The 15,850-nt window shown below is 44.1% G+C and overlaps 1 long non-coding RNA gene across 1 annotated transcript in view; it reads left to right on the top strand.

Moving 5' to 3' along the window:
• The first annotated feature begins 6,105 nt into the window (after positions 1-6,105).
• LOC134355416 (uncharacterized) overlaps positions 6,106-15,850 on the top strand; it is a 33,979-nt gene continuing 24,234 nt past the window's right edge. The window contains exons 1-2 of the long non-coding RNA XR_010020066.1: positions 6,106-6,276; positions 9,814-9,997. This is a non-coding gene — a long non-coding RNA (uncharacterized LOC134355416). The remainder of the gene's footprint in view (positions 6,277-9,813; positions 9,998-15,850) is intronic.

Below are 15,850 nucleotides of genomic sequence, written 5' to 3'. Positions count from 1 at the left end.
TTCTACATCCTAAATGCTGTCAGTGACCTGATTTCAACTGCTCTCCCAGGCAATGTATTCCAGCCATTTACCACTCTTTGGCTGAAGAAGAGCCCCCTCACATCCCCTTTACCACTTTACACTAAGCCTATGACATCTGTTTTATTTATTTCCGATAAGGGGAATTGTTTCCTGCCTTCTACCATACCTATAACCCTCATAATTTTATGGGCTCGAAAAATGTCCTTCCTTTGCCTCCTCCGGACCAGCAAGAACAGCTTAGAGATTAGTTTTATGTGTCACGTGTAAAATGAAGGGTCAAAACATACAGTGAAACAATGTCAACAACCAACACAGTCCAAGGATAGTGCTGGGGGCAGCCCACAAATGTCACTATCAGCACTCACTAACTCTAACCACACTGGGATGAGTTAGAATCAGCTTTCATATCACCAGTATATGTCATGAAATTTGTTGTTATGCGGCAGCAGTATATTACAACACGTAATAATAATAAACTGTAAAATACGCTAAGTATATATATATATATATATATTTTAAAGTTCAGTTATATAAATAGTGCAAAAAGCGAAAACAAAAGTAGTGAGGTAGTGTTTATGGGTTCAATGTCCATTCAGAAATCTGATGGCAGAGGGGAAGAATCTCTTTCTGATTCACTGGGTGTGTGCCTTTAGGCTTCTGTACCTCCTTCCTGATGGTAGTAATGAGAAGAGGGCATGTCCTGGGTGATGGAGGTCTTTAATGATGGATGCTGCCTTTCTGAGACACCGCTCCCTGAAGGCATCCTGGTTGCTGGGAATGTTCGTGCCCATGACAGAGCTGAATAATATTCTGCAGCTTATTTTGATCCTGTGAAGCTGCCCACTCCCCTCCCAGTACCAGACGGTGATGCAGCCAGTTAGCATGCTCTCCACGGTACATCAGAAGGCATTTGCAAGAAACGAGAACACCTGGAGGAAACCCATGCAGTCACGTGAAGAATGTACGAACTCCTCACGGACAACGGCGGGGATTGAACCCTGACTGGTGACCACTAGTGATTACGTGATCCGCTACACTACCACACCACTATCTCCAGTCTGTCCTCTTCGCTGAACTGTTCCATCCCAGACAGCATCCTGGTGAATCTTTCCTGTACCCTCTGCAATGTTACAATATCCTTCCTATAGCAAGGATGGGCACGTGGCGAAGTGGTTAAGGCATTGGACTAGCGACCTGAAGGTTGTGAGTTCGAGCCCCAGCCGAGGGAACGTGTGTTGTGTCCTTGAGCAAGGCACTTAATCACACATTGCTCTGCGACAACACTGGTGCCAAGCTGTATGGGTCCAAATGCCCTTCCCTTGGACAACATTGGTGTCACGGAGAGGGGAGACTTGCAGCATGGGCAACTGCTGGTCTTCCATACAACCTTACCCAGGCCTGCGCCCTGGAGAGTGAAGACTTTCCAGGCGCAGATCCATGGTCTTGCAAGACTAACGGATGCCTTTATTAGCAAGGCAAAGAACTGCACACAGTGCTGTATTTGAAGTCTGACAAAGCTTTTATAAAGTTGGAGGATAATTTACCTATCTCCGTACTTAATGCCCAGTCTAAAGAAGGCCAGTGTTCCATATGCCTTCCTCACCACATCATCTGTGTCATTAGTGTTTATGGTGCTGTGTTTCAAGGTTCCTCACTTCCTCAATATCCTGAATCTGCCATTCATGGTGTATGTCCCAGTCTCATTAGAAATCCCAAACTGAATATACCTCACAATTGTCATGATTTAGCACAGCATACACAGTAAATGGCAGGGTCCTGGTGACTGCTCTAGAACAGAGAGACCTTGGGGTACAAGGTCTTAGTTCACTGCAGGTGGCAATCCAGGTAGACAGGATGGTGAAGAAAGTATCTGGCATTCAGTAAGGGCATTGACTACAAGGGGCTTCCCTTCCTCCACCATCAACTCTGCTCTCAAACGCATCTCCCCCATTTCACGCACATCTGCTCTCACTCCATCCTCCCGCCACCCCACCAGGAATAAGTCCTCACCTACCACCCCCCCAGCCTCCGGGTCCAATATATAATTCTCCGTAACTTCCGCCACCTCCAACGGGATCGCACCACTAAGCACATCTTTCCCTCCCCCCGCCCTCTGCTTTCCGCAGGGTTGCTCCCTACGCGACTCCCTTGTCCCTTCGTCCCCCCCATCCCTCCCCACTGATCTCCCTCCTGGCACTTATCCTTGTAAGCGGAACAAGTGCTACACATGCCCTTACACCTCCTCCCTTACCACCATTCAGGGCCCCAGACAGTCCTTCCAGGTGAGGTGACACTTCACCTGTGAGTCGGCTGGGGTGATATACTGCGTCCGGTGCTCCCGATATGGCCTTCTATATATTGGCGAGACCCGACGCAGACTGGGAGATCGTTTTGCTGAACACCTACGCTCTGTCTGCCAGAGAAAGCAGGATCTCCCAATGGCCACACATTTTAATTCCACGTCCCATTCCCATTCTGACATGTCTATCCATGGCCTCCTCTACCGTAAAGATGAAGCCACACTCAGGTTGGAGGAACAACACCTTATATTCCGTCTGGGTAGCCTCCAACCTGATGGCATGAACATTGACTTCTCTAACTTCTGCTAATGTCCCACCTCCCCGTCGTACCCCATCCGTTATTTATATACACACATTCTTTCTCTCTCTCTCCTTTTTTCCCTCTGTCCCTCTGACTATACCCCTTGCCCATTCTCTGGGTTTTCCCCCCCTCCCCCTTTTCCTTCTCCCTGGGCCTCCTGTCCCATGATCCTCTCATATCCCTTTTGCCAATCACCTGTCCAGCTCTTGGCTTCATCCTCCCCCTCCTGTCTTCTCCTGTCATTTTGGGTCTCCCCCTCCCCCTCCCACTTTCAAATCTCTTACTAGCTCTTCCTTCAGTTAGTCCTGACGAAGGGTCTCGGCCTGAAACATCGACTGTACCTCTTCCTAGAGATGCTGCCTGGCCTGCTGCGTTCACCAGCAACTTTGGTGTGTGTTGCTTGAATTTCCAGCATCTGTAGAATTCCTCGTGTTTGCGTTCATACATTAACCCTTTCGTTTCTAGGATCATTCTCTTGAATACAAGAGATTCTGTAGTTGCTGAAAATCCAGAGCAACAGACACAAAATGCTGGAGGAACTCAGTAGGTCAGGCAGCATGTATGGAGAGGAATAAATGGTTGATGTTCTGGGCTAAGACCTATATCAGGCCCCTCTCCAATGTCAGCACATCCTTTCGTAGATATGAGCCCAAAACTGCTCACATGCACTGCTCAGAATTCACAATGCACTGCCCATTGTAAGAATGGTAAAAGTGTATTATAAAGAACATTTATTGTTCATGTCTCTTTAATAACACACCAAATACTTTACATTGTGCTCAGTCTCATAGGAAGTATTGTCTACTGACTAGCTACAGCAAACTCCCACAAGTAACAGTGTAATAATGAAGCGATCAGGGGAAAATCCTCAATCATAACTCCAAAATGAATGAGATGTTCATTGAATTCTTCTTCCATTATTATAATATGCCGGAACTCATTTCTGTTGTACCATGAGCAAAGTCACTGGAGAAACACTGAAGTTAATAGATGTAGAAGTGTTTTATTCAACAAAAACGAGCAACAGGCTTCATATTGAGACACTCCTGGAGGAAAAGGCCTCCCGACCCAATATTACATGACATTTTTATATCCTAAAGATGGAGGATAACCACAGGACAATTCTATCATTACAATGTATCTACAATGCTTCCTTTGAATTACATACAGTTTTCACACACCTCCTTCTTCTCACTCACGCTCCAGACACCCAAAATGAATGTTAATCAGAATTGTCTGGTTTGCAATCAACTCTAGTCTACAGCTCCAGGAATGCTATTGTACAGGGCTGCATTTTAAATTCAATCTACAATCCATGTCTATGTCTGAAGATTGGTTGTTGGTGAAATTAATAGTTGCTATATACGCTAACTCCAGAATACACTCTAATAATTTCTATTGCATTATAATGTCATGTTACGTATTATTGTATCATTACAAGACAGTGATGAAACAGCATTGTAGACTCAGATTTATGGAGCAGGAATGTCCGTATTTAATCACTAATACATGAGCATGAGTTTCTCCCTCTCCCCGCCCCCCCGCCCCCATTTGTGACATTTATTTACCAGGGATGTTTTATAGGAAGGGCCAAAAGTATTGTTGAGGATCTGTAACCATCCATTCCACAATCACTTGACCCACTTCTGTCAGGAAAGAAGCACAGGAGCATCAGGGCTAGGACTGCCAGACTGGGTAACAGCTTCTTCCCCCAGGCTGTGAGACTAATGAATACCCTGCCACCACTGAGATCCCATCCCTAGGACAATGAAGTTTCTACTGTTTATCTGTGCTCTGCTCTGCATGCACTTAGGGAATTATATTTTTATTAACTTATTTTTAGTAATATTTTGTTTTATGTGCTGCGAGTGATATCTGTTTTGTTGGTGCACCGTGGTCTGGAGGAACATTGTTTCATTTGGTTGTTATACAGTATATGTGCAGTCACAGAACAACAAACTTGAACTTGAGCTTGATAACTTTCTAGATGCTGCATGGTAAGCATTGACCCATATGCATCCTAGCTTGGCATAGCAACTGCTCTGTCCAAGACTGCGAGGAATTGCAGAGAGTTGTGGTCACAGCCCAGTCCACCATGCAAACCAGCCTTCCCTCCATTGACTCTGTGTACACTTCTCACTGCCTTGGGAAAGCAACCAACATAATCAAGGACCCATCCAACCCTGATCATTCTCTCTTTTCCCCTTCCCCATCGGGTAGAAGACACAAAAGACTGAAAGCACAAACCAGCAGATTTAGGGACACCCTCTATTCCACTGTTATTAGTCCTCTCATATGCTAAAGGATAAATTCTTGAAGTCTTGATTTCCCGGTCTACCTCATCGTAGCACACTGAAGAAGCATCTCAGCACGAAACGTCACATCCCAAAACATCAACTGTTTATTTATTTCCATAGATTCTGCCTACCCTGCTGAGTTCCTTCAACATTTTGTGTGTGTTGCTTTGGATCTCTAGCATTTGCAGTATTTCTTGGGCTTATCATTGGCATTCTATGTTGACACCAGAAACATGGTGATCATTAGACTGTGTTAGTCATTGACGATGCATTTCACTATATGTTTTGGTGTTTCAATGTCTGTCTGTCTAGGTACCATATCCAATGCGGACTTTGGTGACCATGGTTTTCCATATAGATCTATCCTTCGTTTTCTGGATGACTTCCATTTCCTCGATGTGTAGCCACCTGGCTAGGCTTTTGATGTACATAAGCCGAGATCTTCCTCTAGGTTTACTCCCCTCAATCTTTCCAGAGAGTATGAGTTTTTCTAGCTCATCTTTCCGCATGATGTGTCCTAGGAATCTGAGTTGTCTTTCTCTTATTGTTGGTACGAGTGATCGAACTGCTTAGGCTCTTCTGAGAACTTCTTCATTTGATGTGTGTGTGGTCCATGATATTTTTAACATTCCCCTGTAGAACCATAATTCAGCTGCTTCTAGTCTCTTTTCCATTGCTGGGGAAATAGTCCAGCGTTCACTTCCATAAGTCAAGATAGAATAAATGTAGCACTGCAGTATTCTGTTTTTAGTGTGCGTGCTCATCTTTCTGTCTGTTAATATGGTCTTCATTTCAATGTACATGTGACAAATAAAGCTAATCTTTAAAATCTTTAATCTTTATGTATGGCATAATGTGTCTGGATGGCACTTAAGGCAAGAGATTTTTTACTGTGTCTCAGTACATGTGATGATTAAAAGCCAATACGAATACTATTTCTTCAACATTTTTCCTGTGACCACATAGGTTTCCTCCTACATCCCAAAGATGTATGAGTTCTCAGATGACTTTGCCACCTAGTGTGTGGGTGAGTGGTAGAACCAAGCAGTTGTTGATGAAAATGTGGGAAGAATATAGCTGTCAGACTGTTCATTTTATTTCTTGTGCTATATTTAATATAATTTCAGGCAGATGGGGCTCATCGGTAATGGATGGCAGCTTATCCAAGAGAAGGAAGACTCTGATCTCAAACCTCCGCTGCCTTATGCTATACCCACACATGAGAAATCTTCAGGAGTGAATCCTGAGGAAAAATATGGAGATGGATTCCCTCAGGCAATCCTACATTGAGTTCAACCCTGACTGACAACTCCTGTGATGCCACTGGTGCCAACTGCTGTTCTTTTGGATTTATCAGGTATGTGGCCAAGTGGTTAGGGCGTCGGTCTAGTGATCTGAAGGTCGCTAGTTCGAGCCTCAGCTGTGGCAGCATGTTGTGTCCTTGAGCAAGGCACTTAGCCACACAGTGCTCTGTGATGACACCGGTGCCAAGCTGTATCAGCCCTAGTGCCCTTCCCTTGGACAACATCGGTGGCATGGAGAGGGGAGACTTGCAGCATGGGCAACTGCCGGTCTTCCACACAACCTTGCCTAGGCCTGCGCCCTGGAAACCTTCCAAGGCGCAAATCCATGGTCTCATGAGACTAACGGATGCCTATCAGGTACATAGAGAGCAGGAGCCTGCTGCATGGGCAACAGCTTGCTCTCCGTATCGTACTGTCCTGGCTTGCGTACTGATCATAGATAGTTAAGATGCAACATTATTGGTTGACACAGACCAACAGAGGCCTCAGTTTGATATACTGTGTTTTCATCTTGATTCCTTGGTTGCTTCATTTAGCTGCATACATGAACATGGTTGAAAGACAATAAGCTTGAACTTGAAATGGGATTAATATTGTATCAGTATAAATGGGCAGTTGATGGTCAGCATGGGCTCAATGGGATGAATAGTCAGCTTCCCTTCTATAAGGCTCTGGGGCTCCCTATCGCTCATGAGTGGTAGTACCACACCATCCGAGATGTTCACACTCGGGTGACTGGATGAGAAGCCGGAACATGGAGTTTCCTAGCACAGAGCCAAGGACACACAAGCTCAGCTGGAATAAGATGGAGAAAGGGGATTTGGTGAGGAAATTAAAGATGGTGGAAGATCGTAGATGAAGGCGTATTTTGTTGTTCAATTGGCATATAACAAAACTGGAACAAGTGCAAGGTAAATCCAGCTGGTGCTTTGAACTGATTGCTTCCAAAGATCATGTACAATTGGCCTCTTGTGGACCCAACCTTGTTTATTGAATCTCCTGAGGGGAGTGAATAACCACAGGTAAAATTTCCAAGATAAAGCTCTGTGAAAATAATCCCTGACACCGTCAGGTAGTATAGCGAGTCTCGAAGATATTAGGCTAAAGTTACAATCGCCATTATTCAATCCTTGCCAATCGCATTCCTCTAGTGACACTTTCTTGGTCCTGAAAGCAGAGAATCCATTGTGTTGCGGAGATTATTTGAATAACTGTGTCACTTTTATAACCTTCAACCTGTTCCTAGATACTTATCGAGCAAGTCTTTTTGGGGAGATGGGGGAAGGTGATGGTTGGTGTTAATCACGTTTTTTGGTAACAATACAGATCACCTATCTTCACTGTGGGAAGGTGTCAAACCTAATCTCCAGCTTTGCCTCATGTGATACAGCAAGTACAATTTAAGTAGCTTCAGTAAAATATATTGTCCTTTTCTTTCTGCATTTGAAAGAGTGGGGTCATTTGCTGTCTTAATCTTCTTTACTCCTGCGGAAGCAAATTCCACAAGTCTTCCTCCTAGCTTCTGTGTTCCAAGCCCTGGCATAGAACATGACTCTCTCTTCAAGTTTGCTGTCACCTATCAACACCCACTAGTAAGCCTCCAGGTCTGTGCACAATACTCCAAGTGTTTATTGAGTTTAGAAGCCAAGCAAGATTAAAATAACCTGTTACAGCTTTTAGCAGCAAGTTACAACTGATATTGGTGAAGCTCCTGCAACAATCACCAGGACCTCCTCTCATCCCATGGAGTATTCTGGGGCTGGGTCTATTTAATCCAGGTGTCTTCGCATCCTGAGGGACAATGGGACACAGTGGGAGCAGATCACTTAGCCACTCACGCCTGCTCCACCATTCCAAAGTTCTGTAAATTTATTATCAAAGTACATACGTGTCTCGGGCAGATGGGGCTCATCACCCTTGGTGGGCAGCTCATCTAGGAGAAGAAAAACTCTGATCTCAAACCCTCAAACCCTCTATACCCACTCATTGGGAAGACTTCGTGAGTGAGCCCCGAGGGAAAAATCTGGAGCTCGACTCCCTAAGGTAATCCTACGTTGAGTTCTATGCTGACTGGCAACTCCTGCAATGCTGCTGGTGCCAAACTCTTGGTTTCTGCTGTTCCTTTGGGTTCATCAGATGTGTAGAAAGGGGGAGCTTGTTACATAGGCAGCAGCTTGCTCTCAATATTGTACTGCTCTGGCTTGCATATCTAGACAGCCAGGACACAATGTCCATGGTTGACCCTGACCAAAGGTGGCCTACAACTACCACTCATATGTCACCATATACAACCCTGAGATTCATTTTCCTGCGGACATACTCAGCAAATCTATAGAATAGTAACTATAACAAGATCAATGAAAGATCAACCAGAGTGCAGAAGACAACAAACTGTGAAAATGCAAATATAAATAAATAGCAATAAGTAATGAGAACATGAGATAAGAGTCCTTAAAGTGAGATCATTGGTTGTGGGAACATCTCAATGGATGGGCAAGTGAGTGTAGTTATCCCCTTTGTTCAAGAGCCTGATGGTTGAGGGGTAGTAATTGTTCTTGAACCTGGTGGTGCGAACCCTGAGGTTCTTGTACTTTCTGCCTAATGGCAGCAGCAAGAAAAGAGCATGGCTTGGGTGGTGGGGATCTCTGATGATGGATGCTGCTTTCCTACAACAGCTAACATGAAAACTAACTTAATCATGATCTCCACTTGTAACTGCCTTTCAGTCATTGGTTATTAAGGGTCTATCTGGCTCTGCCTTAAAAATATTGGTAGACGTCTGCTTCTATCTAGTGTTTTCCGGTCAAACTGGTACCGAGCTATAGTCTCTATTGAAGTTGCAGCTCAGATTTGCAGCACAGTGCAAAAGTCTTAGCCATATGTATACAGCTAGGGCGCGTAAGACTTTTGCACAGTACTCTACAATTACCAAATAACACCTAATACATCTAATCTAACCTAAAGCTAAGTACTCTTAGTTCTGTTTTCCAACCACCTTCCCAGGGCGGCACGGTAGCGTAGTGGTTAGCACAACGCTTTACAGTACCAGCGACTCAGGTTCAATTCCCGCCACTGTCTGTAAGGAGTTTGTATGTTCTCCCCGTGATCTATGGGTTTCTCCAGGTGCTCCAGTTTCCTCCCATAGTCCAAAGACCTACCGGTTGGTAGATTAATTGATCATTGCAAATTGTCCTGGGATTGGACTGGGATAAAATCAGGGTGTGGGGTGGGGGGGGTTGGGGACTGCTGGGCAGCTTGGCTCGAAGAGCCAGAAGGGCCTATTCTATGCTGTATCTCAATAAATAAATTTTAAGCAATATACTGTAGTTGTTTATTTTTTGATTTATTTTTAGGGATGGCTCTGGGGACGGAGAGGGGGAGTTAGGGGTAGTTTAGGGTTTTGGGACAGGGATTTGAGGAAATTATTGGATTGGAGTTGAAGCGTTCCCATGCAAGTCCGGCAAAGGGCCTTAAAAAGCAGGAAGTCTTTTTCAATGGGAGGCTTTGGTTGGAGTACTGCACAGTTGCATAGAAGCGTCCCCGTGCAGGTCTGGCAAAAAGCTTTAAAAAGCAGAACGTTTTTTCAACAGGAGTCTTTGGTGGAGTACTGCACAGATGCTGTAGAAACGTTTCCACGCAAGTCTGGCGAAGAGCTTTAAAAACCCAATCTCCAGAAAAGAGGGGTACCGCCTAGTGGAGTGGTCATCGTGAAAGTGGTCTGAGTCAGAGTGGTAAGGCTTTGGCTCAACAGGGCTTCGGCGAGAACAGGCAAAGGTAAGATAAGTAGGTAAGTTCATTCCTTATTTCTTATTTCTTTTTTTCTTATTTAATTTTTGAGAGAACAGACAGTATATCTACAGAGCTGGGATTTCTGGTTTAAACTTCAAAAGAGTGAAGGACGGTGGACAAATTTCCGGTGCAATTAGAGATTGATTGGTATGATGTTGTGGTCATCACTGAGTCGTGACTGAAAGAAAGCCATAGTTGGGAGCTTAGCATCAAAGGATATACTTTGTATTGAAAGGACAGACAGGAAAGCATAGGCAGTGGTGTGGCTCTGTTAGTAAGAGATGGAATTACATCTTCAGAAAGAGGTGACATAGGGTCAGAGAATGGTGAATCTTTGTGGATGAAGTCAAGAAACTGCAATGGTAAAAAAAAACCATGAAAGGGAATCATATATAGGCCTCCAAATAGTCACCAAGATGTAGGGTTGAGATTGCAAGGGGAGCTGGAAAAGGTATGTAATAAAGGTAATGTCACAATTGTAATGGGGGACTTCAATATGCAAGGGGATTGGGAAAATCTGGTTGGTGTCAGATTGCAGGAGAGGGAATTTGTTGAATACCTATGAATTGTTTTTTTAGAGCAGCTTGTGCTTGAGCCTGCTAGGGCTATCTTAGATTGGGTGTTGTGTAATAAACTAGATCTTATTAGAGAGTTTAATGTAAAGGAGCCCCACCTGGATCAGTATCACAATGGAATAAAGGGAATTACAGAGGCATGAGAGAGGAGCTTGCCCAGGTGGATTGGAGAAGGATACTGGCAGGAATGACGGCAGAGCAGAGGTGGCTGAAGTTTCTAGGAGTAGTTCACATAGAGCAGGATAAATATATCCCACAGAAGAAGTTGTTCTCAAATGGCAGGGGTAGACAAGGGAAGTTAAGGGCTGCATAAAAGCCAAGGAAAGGGCATAAAAGGTAGCAAAAGTGATTGGGAAGTTGGATGATTGGGAGGCTTTTAAAATCCAACAAAAGGCAACTAAAAATGAGGGAAAACTAGCCAATAATATAAAACAGGATACTCAAATATTTTTCAGTTATATAAAGAGTAAAAGGGAGTGAGAGTTGGTATTGGACTACTGGAAAATGATGCTAGTGAGGTAGTACTGTGGGACAAAGAAGCTTCTCTCTCATGCCTCTGTAATTCCCCTTATTCCATTGCAATACTGATACGTGTGACTTATGCTTCTCCCTCTCAAACTGCAGTATGAATTCAATCATATTATGATCACACCTCCTAAGGGTTCCTTTACATTAAGCTCCCTAATAAGATCTGGGTTATTACACAGACATGATGGGATGAATGGCCTAGTTCTACTCCTACGTCTTATGGTCTAAATTAGAGGATAGGCCAAAGTTTAAATCTCTGCTCTCTGTTTGAAGTCTCGCTACATGGACATGGTTGAATGTCAGGCCTGTGCACGGGTGGTGGGAGGGAGGAAAGGAGCTTGTTCCACTGTTGTTTTGTTGCCTGTTGTGATCTGTGTTGCTCTGGCAAGTATGGTGGGCATGCGATGTTGCCACAGAATATATGACAACACGCAGGCTGCCCTCAGTACATCCTCTGTTGTATTGGTTGTTAATGCAAGTATAAAGTTTTGCTGTACATTTTGATATACATGTGGTAACTAAATCTGAGACGGCAGATGTTGAAACCTGGAACAGCACAAAATCCACTGCAGGAACTCCACAGGTCTAGCAGCAGAAATTGTCAATGTTTCGAGTCCCGTCCCTGAATTGCAACAGCAAGCCTATTTCTTTGTGAGGGAACTTACCAACCAAAATTTCAGGGCCAACTGTCCCTGTCCCTCTCACCCCCAACTCTGAGCTCTGTTTGAATCCTACATCCCAACCCGCAAACCCCTGTGGCATTTGAACAACAATAATTAAAATTCCTGCAGATGGAACTAGGCCGATAATGCCAGGTCTTTGTAGCCAAGAGCACCTTGTTACTTTTTCTCACTGTCCCACAACAAAAGCATTCCTGTTTGCAGGAAATGGTCTCGATCCTGCAAAACAGGCGGCCAACACTCGCTCTGTTATCCTCTCCAATCTAGTAGGCTCACACCCTCTCACCACATCCATGTTATTATCTCATCACACCTCCCCATCTATAATCAACCTGATCAAGGTAAGTAAATCCTAATTACTGTTATTGGGGAAGAATTTCCTTGGAGTTTCTTATCACTGTCAAGCAAATCCTTGTGTAAATTCTGTGCGATGGTCTTTAACTTCTAACTTCATTAAGCAAATTAGTTTCTCTGGCGGTGCCTCTTTCCATCTTGTACACCTCTATCAAGTCACTTCTCATCCTCCTTCACTCCAGAGGGAAAAGCCCTAGCTCGCTCAACCTATCTCATAAGACTTGCTCTCTAATCCGGGCAGCGTCCTGGTAACACTCCTCTGCACCCTCTCTAAAGCTGTCACATGCTTCCTGTAATGAGACAACCAGGACTGAGCACAATACTCCATGTGTGGTACGACATCCAAGCTTGTCATATGCTTAGCACATGAACCTCTAAACCTTTCTTATCCATCCATCTGTCCAAATAGACTTCAAAAGGTAACATAGTGGTTAGCACAACGCCTTACAGCACCAACGACCCAGGTTCAATTCCCGCTTGCTGCCTATAAGGAGTTTGAACATTCTCTCCCTAACCGTGTGAGTTTCCTACGGGTGCTCTGATTTCCTCCTACAGTCCAAAGACCTACCAGATAGTAGGCTAATTGCTCATGGTAAATTGTTCCACGATTAGGCTAGGGTTAAATGGGGACGGGGGGGTGGGGGTGGGTGGAGGGGATTGCTGGGCAGCATAGCTCAAAAGCCAGAAGGCTGTATCTCAATAAACAAACAAACAAACAAACAAACAAGTAAATAAATAATATTGTTATTGAACCTGCCTCAACCACTTACTCTGGCAGATAAGGTTGCCTCTACTGTCCATTTTATATCTTTTTCCCCTTACTTTAATACTGTACCCTCTTTTTTTTGCAGCGTGCACAGGATGCTGGAGAAATTCAGCATTTCAAGCAGCATCTATAAAGAGAAATAGATAGCCAATGTTTCGGGCCAAGACTCTTCATCAGGACTGGAAAGGAAGGGGGACAGAACCCAGAATGGGAAGGTGTGCAGAGGGGAAGGAGTACCAGCTGGTAGGTGACAGGTGAAACCAGGTGAGGGGAAGAGGGAAGGTGAAATAAGAAGCTGGCTGGTGATAGGTGGAAGAACTAAAGAAGAAGGGATCTAATTGGAGAGGGCAATGAACTATGGAAGAAAGGGAAGGAGGAGGGGCGTCAGTGGTAGGTGATGGGCAGGTGAGAAGACGAGAAGGGATGAGAGGGTACCCAGAATGAGGGATAAAAATAGATAGAAGGGTGGATAAATTATCAGTTTAGAGAAATTAATATTCATGCTGCCTGGCTGGAGGCTGCTCAGACAGAATATGAGGTATCCCTTACCATGGGAAAAAGACAATATGCATTCACCCTATCTGAGCCCCACATGAGTTAATGCACCTCTATAACCAATTGCCTCCACTGGCTACTGAAGCCAATTGTATTTCTTATTCCCTTCGCTGCCCCAAGAGAACCAGATGTAGTCCGGAAGTCAGTACCTTGTACTGTTTACTTTTCACCTTGTACATCATTCCTTTACTTCGAACTTCATTAGGTACACCTATACACCCGTGTGTCTGACAGAGTGATCAGCAGCACTGGGGCTCCACAGGGGACTGTCTTGTCTCCCTTTCTCTTCACCATTTACACCTCGGACTTCAACTACTGCACAGAGTCTTGTCATCTTCAGAAGTTTTCTGATGACTCTGCCATAGTTAGATGCATCAGCAAGGGAGATGAGGCTGAGTACAGGGCTATGGTAGGAAACTTTGTCACATGGTGTGAGCAGAATTATCTGCAGCTTAATGTGAAAAAGGCTAAGGAGCTGGTGGTAGACCTGAGGAGAGCTAAGGTACCGGTGACCCCTGTTTCCATCCAGGAGGTCAGTGTGGACATGGTGGAGGATTACAAATACCTGGGGATACGAATTGACAATAAACTGGACTGGTCAAATAACACTAAGGCTGTCTACAAGAAGGGTCAGAGCCGTCTCTATTTCCTGAGGAGACTGAGGTCCTTTAACATCTGCCGGACGATGCTGAGGATGTTCTACGAGTCTGTGGTGGCTAGTGCTATCATGTTTGCTGTTGTGTGCTGGGGCAGCAGGCTGAGGGTAGCAGACACCAACAGAATCAACAAACTCATTCATAAGGCCAGTGATGTTGTGGGGATGGAACTGGACTCTCTCACGGTGGTGTCTGAAAAGAGGATGCTGTCTAAGTTGCATGCCATCTTGGACAATGTCTCCCATCCACTACATAATGTACTGATTGGGCACAGGAGTACATTCAGCCAGAGACTCATTCCACCGAGATGCAACACAGAGTGTCATAGGAAGTCATTCCTGCCTGTGGCCATCAAATTTTACAACTCCTCCCTTGGAGGGTCAGACACCCTGAGCCAATAGGCTGGTCCTGGGCTTATTTCCTGGCATAATTTACATATTACTATTTAACTATTTATTGATTTATTACTATTTATTATTTATGGTGCAACTGTAAAGAAAACCAATTTCCCCTGGGATCAATAAAGTATGACTATGACTAATGCAAATATCTTATCAGCCAATCATGTGGCAGCAACTCAGTGCATAAAAGCATGCAGATCTGGTCAAAAGGTTCAGTTGTTGTTGAGACCAATCATCACAATGGGGAAGAAATGTGATCTAAGCAACTTTGACTGTAGAATGGTTGTTGGTGTTAGACAGGCTGGTTTGAATATTTTAGAAACTGCAGATCTCCAGGAATTTTTTCACGCAGAACATTCTGTAGTGTTACAGAGAATGGTGCAAAAAATTGAAAAAAATATTCATTGATTAGCAGGTCTGTGGACAAAAACACCTTGTTAATAAGAGAGGCCAGAGGAGAATGGCCAGACTGGTTCAAGCTGACGGGGAGGTGACAGTAACTCAAATAATGACACAATAGTGGTGTGCAGAATGCACAACATGTCGAACCTTGAAGCTGATGGGCTACAGCAGCAGAAGACCGTGAACATGCACTCAATAGTTGTTTTATTAGGTACCTAATAAAGTGGCCACTGGCTGTACATGATACATCGCTATCTAATTGGATAAATGGATTGTATTTCAATGGTCTAAGTAGAACTGGAGGAAGTGTTCCAAAGGATATTTGATTCTAAATGTGTGCTTCTTAATCCTATAAACTCTAATCCCATTCTTAATGTGATGTTCACTGAGTTCATTTTGAAATACTAATCACCACAGGCTTTCAGTGGTCTGCGTGAAACATATCCGTTACTCTCCACAGGAAAAAAAAGCTTAACCTTGATTGAGGCTCTTTACTTGTGCACTGTAGTTTGTTGGCAGGGCAGTGCTGGTGTACGATGTAGGGCCATTTTGCTTCTGTATCAACTGAATCAGAATAAGGTTTAATATCACCAGCATATGTCATGAAATTTGTTGATGCATGTAAAGCTAGAGCTCGTGGGAGAAATTATAAACTCAAATCTACAGTGTAGAAAACTTGTTTTAACCTGGGTCCAATCCTTCTTCCTGGTAGGGACAGAATTGTAATATAGCTACGCAAAACACTTAAGTTACTGACAAACAATAAGGCTATAAGATATTGGGACAGACTTAGGCCATTAGGTATATATTTGATGGAGGCATATAAATCTTTGAGGGATATAGATAGGGTAAAAGATAACGAGCTGCCAGCAGGAGTGGTGAATGTGGGTTCAATTGCAACATTTAAGAGAAGTTTAGATA

The sequence above is a fragment of the Mobula hypostoma genome, chromosome 13 (genome assembly GCF_963921235.1).
Source record: "Mobula hypostoma chromosome 13, sMobHyp1.1, whole genome shotgun sequence".
Taxonomy (NCBI): Eukaryota; Metazoa; Chordata; class Chondrichthyes; order Myliobatiformes; family Myliobatidae; genus Mobula; species Mobula hypostoma.
This window is presented reverse-complemented; position numbering and strand designations above follow the sequence as displayed.